Consider the following 15,610-nt stretch of genomic DNA (forward strand, 5'->3'; position numbering starts at 1 on the left):
CATTAGACGCTAGCGTCTAAATTTGCTTGAATATTTCCAACTTTTCTTCCTTTTGAAGGAGGCATGTATTTCAAGCATACAGGCATTGTTGAAGGTTTTAGTTAACAAATAGAAACAGACATTTGGGAGAAAATGTAGGCAGGAGGTACTGGCCTGGAAAGTGAGCAAGAAGTGAAAATGGGGAGAGAGCTAGAGAGAGCGCACAGATTCTGCTCCTTACCGCTGTGTTGTTCATTCCCTTATTCCAATATCAGGTGGTGGGCTGCACTGGGGAGTATAAGGACCAAGTAGTTTCATCATTATTCATCATTTATTCATTCAACAAATATTGAGTATTTTAAATTTTATTTTAAAAATTTATGTGTATTGCCTGCATATAAGTGCACCCATGTGTACAATGCCCATAGAGGCTAGAAGAGGGCATTGGATCCCCTGGAACTAGAGTCACAGATGGTTGTTAGAACCATGTGGGTGCTGGGAACTGAACCCAGGTCCTCTGCAATAGCAGCCAGTGCTCTTAACTGCTGAGTCATCTCTCCAGCCTCTTGGATATTAATATTGTGCATAGACCATGGGACACCAGCCTGAACAAGATGGTCTTGGTCACTATCCTTATGTATCTGGTAATCTAGTCTGGAAGACAGATAGGAAACAAATACTATCATTTCAAGTAAGAAGCTCAAGGCCATTCTTGACTACATAGAGTTGGAGGCTAGTCTGGGCAACATGAGATCTTGCAAAAGGTTTTTAGTTATTTATTTTGGGGGAGGAGAGGGGCTTGAGATAGGGCTTCATGTAGCTGTGGTTGGATTCAAAGTCACTTTGTCCTCGAGGCAGGCCTGGGACTCTCTTGATCCTGCTGCTTCCATGTTCCCTAGTACTGGGATTACAGGCGCATATCATCATGCTTGGCTATTTGAATTCTATGAAGTTAAAATGAACCATTTTCTTATTGCATTTGAACTTGGAGTCACACTTACTTAGAAGGGCTCTCCTCTCACTTGGATTAAAAAGAAATAATCCATATTTTTTCTTAGGATTTGCACGATTTAAATTTTTACAATTGGATCCGTTTGGAGTTTTTTCCAGAGTAGAATGTGAAGCATGGAACCAACTTATCTGAATGACTAATTGGTTATCTCAACAGCAGTTAGTAAAAAGTCCAGTTTTGCCCTAGTGACTTGAGTATACCATGCTTATTATATATTGTCTTTTCAGATATTTTTCAGTTTATTTCTTAACTTCCTACTTTATTACATTGAGCTAGCTATTCATGCACTGGTACAATGATTGTAACAGGTTGTAACACATTAAATATATTTTTTATTTGAAGTGATTTGTAAATAGAAGAGGGGTTCACTTTTTTTTTTACATAAAAAGGCTACCTAATAAATGTGAAAGGAATCACAGAATTAGGCAAACATAACTTTGTAGGTACCACATTAAAAATTGGCTCAGGTAGGATCATAACAAATATGAAAAGTACTGGGAGAAAATCAAACAGGACATTTACATAGTCACACTTACTGTTAAAATATGAATTTAATATTAATTATAAAGGAGAATTTTATCTTTGCAGTGAAATCTCGAGAAAGCTACTTTGACTGAGTGATTGAGCCTGGCATCACTTAACAACTGGACAAGTTAACACCATGTACCTTCTGATTGATTCACTTGGTATCACCTATGTGGTACTTTAAAAAAAATTAACATGAACCTGACCATAAAGAAACATTGTCACAAATCAAAATTATAGGACATTATACAAGACAACTGCTCTGAACTCTCCAAAATGAACTTTTCATAAAAGATGAAAAATGGGGGAATTTCTGTGTGATAGTGCATGCCTGTAATCCTAGCACTTGGGAGATTGAGGCAGGAGTCTCAGAAGCAATCTGAAGGTCAGCCTGGGCTACATGAGACCCAATCTCCAAAAAGAAAAAAGAAAAGGAAAATTACTCCTCAAGCATGTGCAAGGCCCCAAGTTCAGTCCTCAGCAGAGAGGTGAGGGCAGGGCTGTTATTAGAACATTTTGGGAAATTTTAACATAAATATATACTATTTTTTCAATCTTAAATTTCTGATTATGCTAATAAAATTGTAATTATGTATGTAGACAGACAAGCTGAAAAAATCATCTTTTTTCAACTCTTTTGATCTGCAACTTAATTTCAATGATTTATAAAATATATGTGTAAATATATATTAAATTAATTTAAATGGTTCATAAGATATGTATTTTGATATTATATATATATATATAATGGAGAGAACAAATGTGGCAAAATGATAAACAATGTTCAAGTTTACTAAACTGTGCAGAAGTGGTCATTTGTACTATTCATTCATCTTTTCTATAAGGTTGACATTTTTCGAAATAAAAGATTAAACTTTATTTGTTTGATTGCTTTTTGATGACAAGATATTATTGTAGCTCAGGCTGGCCTTGACCTTTATAACCTCTTAGCCTCCTGCTGGGATTAAAGGCACACATCAATCATACCTGGCTAAAAATTAGGTTAAAAATTTTAAAGTATATTTGGATATATGTCAGCTATATATGTATATATCCTTTGGCATGGGAGTTTCATGTCAAGGAATTTCCTTAATATGTCTTCAATGTTCATCAATGCAGCATTATTTGACAATAATAAAAGCTTAGGAGTAAAATAAATTTCCTTCAGTAGGGGACTACCCAAATGAAATGGAATTTAAGAAATGAAGAAGCTCTTTGTGGGTAAGATGAAATAATTTCCAAGATCCAGTGTTAGGTTAAAAAATGCAAGGTACAGAGCGATGCTTTAATGTCATGTTTGATGGACTTAGTTCTTCCTCTCTCTAAACCCAAAAATCTTTCAATGGCACTCTGCAGCTTTGAATCGGGCTAGCCTGGTGACTTGCTTTGGTCAATAAAGTGGGTAAGAAATTATGTGTGTCAGGGCCGAGCCCAGGTCTCCAGAGGCTTAGATTAGACTACTGGAGCCTGACAGACCCTATAGGTAGAGCCGGAGAATACCAGTTGAAGCTATTCCAGATCAGCGGATCTCCAACAGACTTAACTGACCAGGTAAGATCAGTTGGGCCAGGCCATGAACAATAGAATCATCTGGCTTTTCAACAGGCTAATAAAGAAAATGAACAATTGCTGTTTTAAGTTATTCACATTTTGGAAGGAAAAAGGAGGTAACACAGGCTACAGTATAATAGCTTATCATAGGCAGGATGGTTCATACCTAACAATCCTAATGCTTAGGAAGCTAAAGCAAGAGTATTGAGAGGCCAACCTAGGGTATATAGTGAGTTCTAGGCCAGACAGGACTACAGAGTGAGATCCTTTCTCAAAAATAACCAAAAAAAAAAGCACATACAAATATGCTACTTGGTGTAAAATTTGAGGAAAAGAATGATATGTAGACAAATCTTTTGTGCATGCAAACATTCTATGTAAGAATGCAATTGAAATAGAAAACAATTGCTTCTGGGGACAGGAGCTATGGTGGATGGGTTGGGGAGGTGGCAGGGAATTGAATTTGAATTTTAAAGCATGTGAATATATTTGCAATAAATGAATGACGAATGAATGAATGAATGAATGAATGATATCTGTTCATTTCAGTCAGGTCTTTCTAGAACCTTTGAATCATATCTGGGGACAAATGGAAACTTATAAACTGGTATAATTTTGATGGGTTGGAGACTTGGCTTTAAGCAGTGTCTATAAAAATATGCAAATGCATATGCAATTCACAGACTATCCCTGTGAGAATCTACCTGAAGCTGTTAACATTGGTTGCTTCTCAGGAAGGATCTCATGGGATTGGCCAGGAGAAAGTCAGGAGAAAGACTGATTTTTCCCCACATGCCCTTTTCACTGTTTGATTTTTTTTCTTCTTTAATTTGTTTTTAAGTTCTGGTGAAATGGCTCAGCAGGTAAAGGCATGTGCCACCAAGCCTGACAATCTGAGAGGCCCAGGACCCACATGGTGGAAGGAGAGAACTAACTCCCACATGTTGCCCTCTGACTCCCACATGCTCACTGGGGAGTACATGCACAAACAAAACAAGTAAAATGTAATAATCTAAAATTTAAAAATATTTTCATTAATTCTTTGAGAATTTCATAATGCATTAGATGTATATTGTGCTATCTTTAAACTTATGGGTGCGGGGCCATCCACTGGAGCGTGGTTGACCTACCCTTAAAGAAAACGGAGTCTTCCTCCCCCAGAAACCATCAACTGTCAATAGTACCTCAGGTAGGGGTAGGGGCTTTTGAGCCCTCTCTCTCCATGCTGGAATGTTTACTGGCTTATTTTCTGAAAGTATTGTGCAGACAACCAGAGGAGATACGTATACTGAACTTGTGTCACCTTTTCAAATGCACACCTTTTGACCAAGTAATTTATCACTTCCCAGACTCTCCCCTAGTTTGGGCATAGTAGCACACAGCTACTTGAGAGACCGAGGTAAAAGAATTATAAGTTCGAGGCCAGTCTCAGAGATGCAGTAAGAGTTTACGTTAAGAAAAAAAGTTTCTTATAGAAATACAGAAAGAGAAAAAGATAAAAGATCCTTTACTTGTACATATTAATAAATTGTAAATAATATAAACGGGGGCAATGAGATGGTTCAGTGAGTAAGGGTATTTGCCACCAAGCCTGATGACCTGAGTTCAATCTCTGGAACCCACGTGGTAGAAGAAGAGAACTGACTCCCCCAAGTTGTCTTCTCTCTCTCTCTCTCTCTCACACACACACACACACACACACATGCATACACATCACACACACACATATACACAGACATACAAATTATAAATAAATGTAAAAAATTTAAGGAACCTTAATGACCATTATTTGAGAATTGATAAAATTATGGAATGCTCCTAAAAGAGAATGTTATATAGAAGTAAAAAAAAAAAAGAACTGATAATTCATCACCTTGCTCAGTACAGAAGATCTTAGAACTCTCAACAAATGTTCTAAAGCCCATTTCTAGTCATTCATTCTCTAGGAATGGTTACAAATTGAATAAACCCATGTAACTATTTCCCAGGTCACATGGAACATTCCATATAACAGCAAATACGTGTAACTTCAAGATATACACTTTTTGCATATGTGTTACACTTTTTAAAAGGTTTAAGTCAGGTGTAGTGGCTCAGCCCTGTAATCTCAGCAGTCAGGAGGCTGAGGCAGGAGGATCTTGAGTGTAAAGCCAGCCTATATAGTGAGTTTGAAATCAGCCTGAGCTATGTAACATGACCTTGTCTCAAACAAATTCTGAAATATTTAAAAATCTGCGTGTGGAATCACCACAAACGTGTTTGTGTGTAGAACAAAAGAACAAACTAAATGTGTACAGAAACCAAACTATCATATTATGAGTAAGAAAAATGTGAGGAAGGAAAATTCTAATTTCAGTATTTTTAAAAACTATTTTATTTATTATTTTTATTTTATGCATATGAGTGTATTGCCTGCATGTATGTGAGTACACCCATGTCGTGCAATGCCGTGGAGGTCAGAAGAGGGCTTCGGATTCCCCTGGAACTGGAGTTAAGGACAGTTCGTAGCCACCATGTGGGTGCTGGGAATCGAACCCAGGCCCTCTGTAAGAGCAGTCAGTGCTCTTAACCACTGAGCCATCTCTCCAGCCCCTAATTTTAATATTTTTATGATTTAAACATTTTATTCTGAGCTTTTTTCCTTCCTAAATTCAAAAGGAATTAAAAATGAATATATAATAAAATAACTTTTGAGACAGGGTCCTGCTAATATGTGTCAGGCTGACCTCAAACTGTCCATCCTCCTGCCTCAGCTTTCCAAGTGCTGGGATTACAAAGGTATGTGCCACCAAACCTGGAAGAAATCCTACAGTTCTTGACCCTTCCCCAACACAGTTTCCCCTCTTTCCAGAACTCCACAGGTTCCGAAGGGACAGAAGTACCTGGATGACAGATTTACCCCACTTATATTTCAGTGTAGTCACTATAGTTACCAGAAGAGTTAAGCTAAAAATTATTTTAGCCCAAAGCACCAGGCCTCGGGAACACAGACCAGAATCTTCTTTCTCCCAGGAGCACATTCTGACCTTAGCTCTCCTTTAATCTGAGAGATAAGCAAGCAAAGCAGGCCTGAAGGGCTTTTTAGGCCTCTATTCCTTAAGCCTTATACAAGTTCTCTCTTGTCCTTGAAGACAACAGGGGTGTTTTCTAAGAAGCCAAAGGTAAAGTAACCAGACCTTTCTTGCCATACTTCACTGAAGAAAAAGTAGAATCCCATAAAGAGAATCCACAGAGAAACCTCAAAAGAGGATTCCACATATCCAGAAGCCCTTAACTTCTTCAGAACAGTTCCACACACCCATGAGACCCACTGTGTCCCTGGATCAAAGTTTTAAAATATATATTTGCCCCTAAAATTTTGACCATATCTAAATATCGCTCATACCATTGTTTCTCTAACACATTTCTTTAGATTAGCTTGTGCTTTACTATATTTATTTGTAAAACACAGGTATTTAAAAACATTATTTTAAATTTATTTTAATAGAAAACTTCACATAATTGGCATAAATGAAAAACCAGTATCACATGCCAGAGATAGAAAATAAATATTAATAAATATTACCTCAGTTGGAACTCCTTGACAAAGACTCCTCGTGTTGCAAGTTCTCCTCAGAACGTCTGGAAGACTGGGCCCTGATGCTCCTCCTAGAGGTTAGAATGCCTGGGAAATACTTTCCAGGAGGTTTTCTTTCAGCTTCTCCTATAGGTTAACATTCCCCTGTGATTTTCTTTTAGCTCCTCCTATAGGTTAGAGAGATATTCTTTCAGCTCCCTCTATAGGTAAGAGTGTGGGATTGTTGTCCAACAAAATTTTATTGAGTGACTATTCTCTTTCAGGTACAGTGCTAGCTGCTTAGGATACAGGAGAAAATAGGAAAGCACTTGGATTGTAATCTAGCAAGGACTGAGAAAAGCAAAGGAGGAATTTAGAACTTGTTGGTTACAGACTATATATATTAATAGTCTCCATTTTCTAAGCCTGTCTGTTTAAGCTATAGCAAATCAACTTTCGCCCTTTCCACCACTGAAAGTACACTAGCAAAAATGTGTCTGGGAATTCCCAATGATCAGATCCAGTGGGACATTATCAATCTAAATATTAACTGAGCTTGTAAGTGCTCCCTTCTTTGCTTCACTGATACAGTTGGCTACAGGTTTTTCTCCTATCTCTCTGCCACCCCACCTCTTCTTCAACCAGAGTCCCAAATGTTGATACTAGTCAAAATTTTTCCCTTCACCTTCTTCTCATGTCCTCCCTGCTGAAGTCTACACACATAGCTTCCACCTACATAAGCTGGACTTCCAAATTCGAAAAGAACACGCGAAGCCAATGTGTTCCCTCTCCTGTCTCACTTCCTGATTAATGAATTATATTTCTGTAATGGAGCTTTGTTCTCTTGCCTGTGTCTAAGTTCCTTCTACCTGATTCCCATATTTATCTCAACAAGAGTCAGCTTCAAGTTGTTCAGCGTGTCTTCTTCTGGGAATCTTTCTTGAATTACAGCCCTTGTCTTTTATGCTTTTTCCCCAAACACACTCTACCCAGGGCTGCTGTTTGTTTTTTATTAGATAAGGTCTATGGCTGGGCCTGGTGGCACACTCCTGTAGTTCCAGAACCTGGGAGGCTGAGCCAGTGCTGCCTTGAGTTCAAAGTCAGTCTGGGCTACATAGTGAGAACCTGTCTGAACATAATAAAAATAATTATATATATGAAAATGTCATAATGAAACCCATTATGAATAATTAATATATGCTAATAGAAAACTTTTTATGTATATCAGTGTTTTGCCTGCATGCATGTAAGTGCACCACATATGTGCAAACCAGCAGAGGCCAGAAAAGGGTGTTGGACCCTCTGGAACTGGAGTTGTTAACCACCTTGTGGCTGCTAGGAACTGAACCTGGGTCCTCTGGAAGAGCCGAAAGTGCTGTTAACCACTGAGCCATCTCTATAAGCCCCCAAGCTAATTAAAAAAAAGGTTTAAAAAATAATAGTTTATGTAATTCAGGCTGGCCTTGAACTTGTGATTCACATGCTTTAAGCCTGCTGAGCACTGCGATTAGAGGCATGTGCCACCATACCTAGCTCTAATATTTCTAGAGGTCAGTGTATTTAGTTTATAGCTCCAAGCACAAGGATCAATAAATATATGTTAAATTAATGAATACAGGAAATCCCTAGCTAGGTGTCATCCCAGCACATAAAAGGCTGGGGCAGGCATATCTCAATTCTAGGCCAGCCTGGGCTACATGGCCAGAAAAAAAAACTCTATCTCCAAACAAACAAAAAGTCAAGCCAAACAACAAAGAGAAGTTTTGAGCTATAAATAGTTAAACACAAAGTAAAAGGAACTTAGAGGTATATAGGTTGGCCATGGTTGTTTAAAATCAATTAGACCCTCTTCTTTTTTTTTCCTTCTGTAGGGTCACCAACATCAGGGGGCAGGAGGGTCAGAGCCCAAGAGATGATTCTTGCTGAAAAGGAAGCCCAGGTGGTGGCTGGCAAGGTAAGAAACTGGTTACATATAGGAGAAAGGAGTAATTATATTGGGGATAAAGGAACCAGGTTTCTATCTATCAGGAAATGGAATTACAAATATGTACATTGGAATGATGCTATGGTGATGAATTGGAATCAGAGGTAATAGTAAGAATGCATGATGTTTTTCTTTTATTGACACAGAGGCTAAATAGCCCAGGTTGGCCCAAATTTACAATCCCTCTGTCTCTATTCTCTTTGGGATTACAAGCATATGCCACAAAAGGAGAATTCATGATTTTCAATAAACAGATTTGTACATGGACACTTATATGGTATACCTATCCACTTATATTTTCTGGTACTGAGGCCTTTAAACAATTATGTCTAGTAGCAATGATCATACTGTATCCTTACCTTAATTTTTAAATACTATTCCTTATTTATATGAATCAGACCTCCTCAGAGAAATGGATGATCTCATAGGCTGGGGCAGGAAAAATATGAATCTGGAATACGTTGTATCCAAAAGTTTTTTTTTAATAATCAAGGACTGGCAAGATGACCCAATGGTTAAGAGCACTGGTTGCTCTTCCAGAGGACTGGGGGTTTGATTCCCAACACCCACATGTCGGCTAACAACTATCCATAACTCCACTTCTGGGGGATCCAACACCCTCTTCTGGCATCTGTGGGATTTTCACGATATGGATACACTTACATACATTCATGCAAAACACTCATACACAAAAAATAAAGATAAATAAAACCTTTTTAAATGATCAAAACCGGGATATGAGGATCTTAGCACCAAATCCTTATATGTAAATATATATCCTGATGTAACTGCAGGAGCCAGGAAAATGGAAAGGAACCAGAGAGGTAAAGGGAAAGAAGGAACTTGAGAGAAAGGAACAGTAGGAGACAGATGCTACCAATGGGGAAATGGGTAAAATGGGGGTATTTAAATGGGAGAGGAATAGGGAGGGTTATACCATAGGGGCAAAGGGGACTAAGAGGCTCAAGAGGGAGAACCATAGGAAACAGGTATTATTAAGGATGAAATGGGGAAAATAGGGGTACTTTAATCGAGGAGGAAAGAAGGAGGGTTAGACAGACAGAGAGAGAGAGAGAGAGAGAGAGAGAGAGAGAGAGAGAGAGAGAATAATGTCTAGCTAGTGTGAAAATCCAGAGAGAAATGTATTAGTTTAAAAGCCTACTGAAAAATAACATATACAGTATCTCTACATGTTTTCTTGCGTATAGCTGAAGGCTATATAACAAGAAATAGTGCCAGACAGGAGAAATCTCCCTTCGAGTTGTTGACCAGGGTAGTCCAAGAGACTCCCAAAATTATATAGGCTATTGCCACTGCCCTTGATTGCCTCTCAGAACTTAAGGGTAAGACCTTATTGCTGAAGAGAGGATATACTTTGAACACAGGACTTGGAGCATTGGAGCTGGAACTGACTGGGAAGCCACCTTCCTGAAGACTAGCTCTCATAGTTTTGGAGGACTCTATGTAAACTGCTAAAGGAGAACATCAATCAATGGCCCAACTCCAGCTTTAAGCCCCAGTAGCCCCAACAATGACCAGCATAGCAAACTACATTGGGGCGGTAGTGGTACTTGTATCTTGGAGATAATCAACAACTACCTAATTGGACTTAAAACCCACTCAATGGGAAGGAACTCATGTGTGGTACTATAAACATAGCCAAATAGACTTGGCTGGAGAAGTCATAGATCTTAGAGAAAACCCTAAGGCTGTCACATGCCTAGACAAATGTAATTTCTTACTATATGCTAAATATGGGTCCTTACATTTACAGACAAGTATGCCCGTCACCACTCATCAAAGAAGCTTCTTTTGCAACAGATGGAGACTATTATAGAGTTCCCCAACTGGTCACACACAGAGATTAAGTGTCTATGAAATGCCTAACCCTAAGTGGCACATCTACAATGGAACCTTTACACTTAAGACTCATGAAACACAGTGGAACAAGGGGTAGAGAAAATAGTAATGCATCTCTCAACTTTCATCAGTGAAGCTCCCTCATTCAACAGAGGGCAATGAACACAAAAGGCCGCAAATGTCCAAAGCATAGAGCATAAGTCTATAGAGTGTGTGTCCTTGGACAGGACTCCTATAGTAAAGTCCATGCACCCAGGGCTCAGGTAACATTGTGAAAGAGGGGGCAGATAGATTTTAAGAATCAAGGGAGGTGGTACATGGCTGTATGGAAACAGTCTTACAGGGACCTTGCTCATATGAACTTAGAGTAATGGTGTCAGCATGCACAAGACCCGTACAAACTGGAGCAGTCAAAAACCCAGCCTAGAACTGTGGAAATGGGCAGCAGTCTCCAATCTTAGACAAAGAACTATTGGCAGCGTATTACTGCTGGGTGAGAGAGAGCTGATCATTAAGGGAGTGACTCTAGATAGCCTGACTAGACCTTAATGGATGAACTTGCACTGAAGGACATCTGGGTACACTAACTTGACTCAGCAGGCCTTAACATAAATGACAGAATGCATGAAATCCGGCGGGAGGGCACTATGGGAGGATTCAGATGGGAGAGGATGTATAAAGTTGATTAAGGTGTTTTGTATGAAATATACAAAATTTTAATTAAAAATTTAAAAACAAGATATGTCAGAAAGATACAGGAGGGGCTGGAGAGATGTCTCATGGTTAAGAATACTTGTTGCTATTCCAGAGGACCAGAGTTTAGATCCCAGCACCCACATCAAGTGACTCACGACCACCTCCAGGCACACATACATATGCAAGCACACATACATATGTGGCATACACACAGACACAGACACAGACACAGACACAAACACAGACATACATACACACACGCATAAAAAAATAAATCTTTTTAAAAGGACATAGGGATTGGTGGTACACACCTTTAATCCTAGCACTCAGGAGGCTCCCAGCCTGATCTGCATAGCAAGTTCCAGTCCAGCTGGGGCTACAGGGAGACCCTGTCTCAAACCAAAGAAACAAATACACATAGGAACATGCTTAGAGGGACTCTCACTGTCCAAATCAACTATCAAAGAAATGGTTATGGATTAAAATCCACCAACTAAAACATGAGCCAATGAGTTCACACAGATGCAAATAAATGGTGGATAGGAAAACTCTTTCACAGTAGAATATCAATTAATAGAAAAAATGTGGAATTATAGAGTTATCTTTAGGGGGCCATCATACCATCAGGCAGGAGAGATTAATGGTTACTCAAACTTAAGGTCAAAAGACAAGGAAGCAGGATATTTGCACTGTATAGTCTCAAAATACCTCTATGCAAAATACTTTATTAATTTCTATTGGATAAAGACTAACCACACAGTGGAGGAACATGATAGAGACATCACTTAAAAAAAAGCCTCCAAGTTCCATCACTAATACTGGGACAAGATGACCCCATGACCCCTCTAAAATGATACACTGAGGACATTTCTGTGGTAATTCTACCCCAAATGCATAACCCAAATTTGGTCATGAGGAATCAAGTCAAACATGAAAAGATCACAAAAGACAAGAAAAACATTGACAATTTTCCAGATTGAAGGAGCCTACTGACAGATAATGAACAAGTGCAATACCGAAGTCTAGATTAAATCCTGGGCAAGGAAAAAAATGTTTTGTTTCCATTTGATAAAGTATTTTTTTGAGGCCACAGACAAAATTGGAACACATTCTCAGTTTTAATGGCAGTTTTGCCATCAAAGTTAATTTTCTAATTTTGATAGCTGTAATGTGGTTAGGTGAAAAGCTTTTGTTGTTAGGAAATTTCCTCTGAAGCATTGAAAGGTAACGGAGTATCACGTCTACAACTTATTCTCACATGGTTCAGAATTTACTCTCAAATGGGAGGGAGGGAATGCACACATGCAGAAAGAATGATAAAACATGGGCTGGACCTTGCCCTCCAAGGTCAACTAAGTTCCAGGGGACTACGGAACATCTCTCAAAATGTCCTGTAACTGTGATGAGTCACCTGTGCTCTTGTTCAGGAAGGCCATGAAGACCCCAACAGATGGACTTGGACAGGTGTCCAGTCTACAAAGAGGAGGGTCAACTCAGAGGAAATATTTCCTCCATGCTTCCAAGTGAAGCTAGCCATGGTCGAGTAGGACCTTTGACTTATCTTCACATAGATGGAACTGGTAAAAGAAAGGAGCCAGGAGCTCCTCCCAAGCCCATGTGACCCCTGAGGAACAGATCCTCAAACGACCATAAGTGTAAATATAAATTGATTTATTTGGGCCAATTGTATTGTCTTAAACACCCAAAAGGAAAGTATAACCAAAGAGTAGAGCCATCAGTATATTTCTTTAAGAGTTCAAGGGATTTCACTTCTCAGACATTAGGCTTAAGTCCATATAAAAAGTTTTTTAGACGATTATTTCTCATTGATAATTTTGTTCTGCGTCAGAACGTACTTCTCAGATGTAAGACTTCAAATCTGGTTCTGCAATACTGTAGTGCCCACCTGTAGCTAAGGGAGACAACCGCTATTGTTCTAAAATGATAACCAAATTTGTTTTCTCCCCCTGTCTAGAAGCCTTTGAGAGGGAACTGCTATCAAACATGCCTGAAAGCAAATCCTGAATCCATCACTCTCGAGTCCAGCCTTGGAAGACAAAAGAAAAATGAAGAGAAACCCAATAGAGGGATGCTTTTGGAAGCTCTCATTACGAAATTCCAATGGACTGTCATATGAACATTTGAAATTTGCCCTGTTTAACTTTTTTTCTAGTTCCCTGTCTACAACTTGTAATGCTAATTACTCTTGCCTTTACTTCTCCTTCACATCTCCTATTCACCAGTCAAGGACTTTCTTTTCTCCCTACAGATAAGAGTTATGCAATTTGGGAGTCTTTTAGATAGACCCACTGAAGGGGTATCCCAGTTGCCTCACCCTGCGTCCCTGTTCAGCATGGAAGAGGCCAGAGCAGTCTGTGTCCCAATTCCCTATGTGCAAGCTGGATAACCTCTTCAGAAGATGGTATGATAAGAATGGGAGGTAGGAATTGGCTAGGCAGTTAGTGTAAAAAGACCCCAAAGAAAAGTAGCCAGTTTCTTGGCTAAAAGTCAAAGTGTTCTTGGGCTTCTTAGCAACAAAAATGTCAAAAGTATTTGGGAGCTCTTATCTAATCCTTAAAAGATTTTAGGTTTACCTCTTCAGAGGGGGGAATGTTAGAGCAGCAAAAATCCCCATAAAAAAGAAGAAAGAGTACATGAAATTATCAGAAAAAAACTGATTGGGGGATATGGGAGGAGTTGGAGGGGAGGGAGTGGGCATGGATTTGATCTAAACATGTTATATGCTTATATGCCTGTATGAAACTATCAATTTAAAAAAAATGGGCTGGAGAGGTGGCTTACTAATCAAGAGTGTGTACTGCTCTTCCAGAGGACCCAAGTTCAACTCCTAGCACCCACATCAAGCGGTTTACAACTGCCTGTAACTCCAGCCCTGAATGCATGTGCACAAACTCACAGATGTATACACAGATCATTTTAAAATAATAAAATAAAAAATTTTAAATGATAAGGCTGGTTGTGGTGGCACACACATTTAATCCCAGTACTCAGGAGGCAGAGATGGGTTAATCTCTGTGAGATAAGGCCAGCTAAGAATATAGGGAGACCCTCTCTCAAAAAGCCAAAAAAAAAAAAAAAAAAGATAAAACCAATGTAGTTCAATAGTAAAAACTGAGAACTGGGGTAAAGAGTATATGAAAGGTCTTTGGGCTATTCTTACAACTTTTCTGTAAGTATGAAATTCTTTTAAAATATAAACTTTTAGAAGTAAGTGGTCTGTTTCTTTAAAAAATACTGAAGACGACAGAGGTCAACCCTCAATAATCAGCCACCAAGCATGAAGCTGATAGGGAAGAGCTAGAGAGGACAGCATCCTACTGGGTGTTGTGTTTTTGTCCCCCTCCCCATTTTGTGGGGGGTTGTTGAGACAAGGTCTCACAGAGGCCAGCTTGGCCTCGAGCACACTATGTAGCTGAGGATGATTTTGAATTTCTGGTCCTCTTGCCTCCACCTCTTGCGTGCCCCCACACTGAGTTTACGTGGTGCTGTGGATCAAACTCAGGGCTTCGTGTATGCTAGGCAAGTGCTCTACCAACTGAGTTACAGCCCCAGCCCAATTTTCCCCACCCCCCCTTGTTTTGATACATGATCTCACTATGTAGTCTAGGTTGTTTCAAACAAAAGATCCTCCTGCCTCAGACTCTCAAGCCAGGATTACAGACATGTGTCACTACTATTCTGGGCTCTTTTGGGTTTTGATCATAATAAAATTTCACAATGTATTTGTTGTGTTTTTTTTAAATACCAAAGATAAAATTGTTTATTATGTGAGTCATTTAATGTGCCCATTTAATGATCTTGTCGTAAAAAATTATAGTCTTATAAATATGTACAAACAAGATAAAATAAATCAAAATCAAGAAATATTTGTAACCTGGCAAGAACTTTCTAAACTGTTAAATGCTACAAAATACTCTTTAAAAAATTGACAGATCATGTGAAGAGGTTTCCTCTCTGCCTGGATAAACAGCTTAAATTGTCAATCTAGCTGTTAGTTCTTTTGTGTGCTGTATAACCTTTTTCTCAAAACTTGACCTACCATTAGAAACAGAATAAACTCTTGGGATATGGTGGCAGAAAATAATTATCACAGAAATAAAAGAGACAGACTTCTAAGATACTGTATTTTATACATGTATATATATACTTTATTAAATTCACTTTCATAGGATATACACTAGGTCAACATTGCACAAAACTTTCTATTATTCTAAAAGCAGTTATCATAAAACAGTGATAAGCCAGTGAAGCAAAAACAATGTCTATAGGATTTTATTATAGTTTCATTTCTTGTACTAGTTTTCAAATATAAGCTTAAAATATATGATATAATATGAGAATAGGAAGAAAGAATTTTACTTTATAACAATAACTACATTTCAAATATTAGACTTTATATAAAAATAAAAGGGTACTGTGAACAAAG

At 38.6% G+C, this 15,610-nt stretch overlaps 1 protein-coding gene across 1 annotated transcript in view; it reads right to left on the reverse strand.

Moving 5' to 3' along the window:
* The window catches only part of Plac1 (placenta enriched 1), a 202,976-nt gene extending 196,303 nt beyond the window's left edge, over positions 1–6,673 (reverse strand). The window contains exon 1 of the mRNA XM_029560405.1: positions 6,633–6,673. The gene's annotated coding sequence lies outside the window, so the exon portion shown is untranslated. The remainder of the gene's footprint in view (positions 1–6,632) is intronic.
* Positions 6,674–15,610: the final 8,937 nt, after the last annotated feature.

Source organism: Nannospalax galili, unplaced genomic scaffold (assembly GCF_000622305.1).
Source record: "Nannospalax galili isolate Female #2095 unplaced genomic scaffold, S.galili_v1.0 scaffold371, whole genome shotgun sequence".
NCBI classification, from domain to species: domain Eukaryota; kingdom Metazoa; phylum Chordata; class Mammalia; order Rodentia; family Spalacidae; genus Nannospalax; species Nannospalax galili.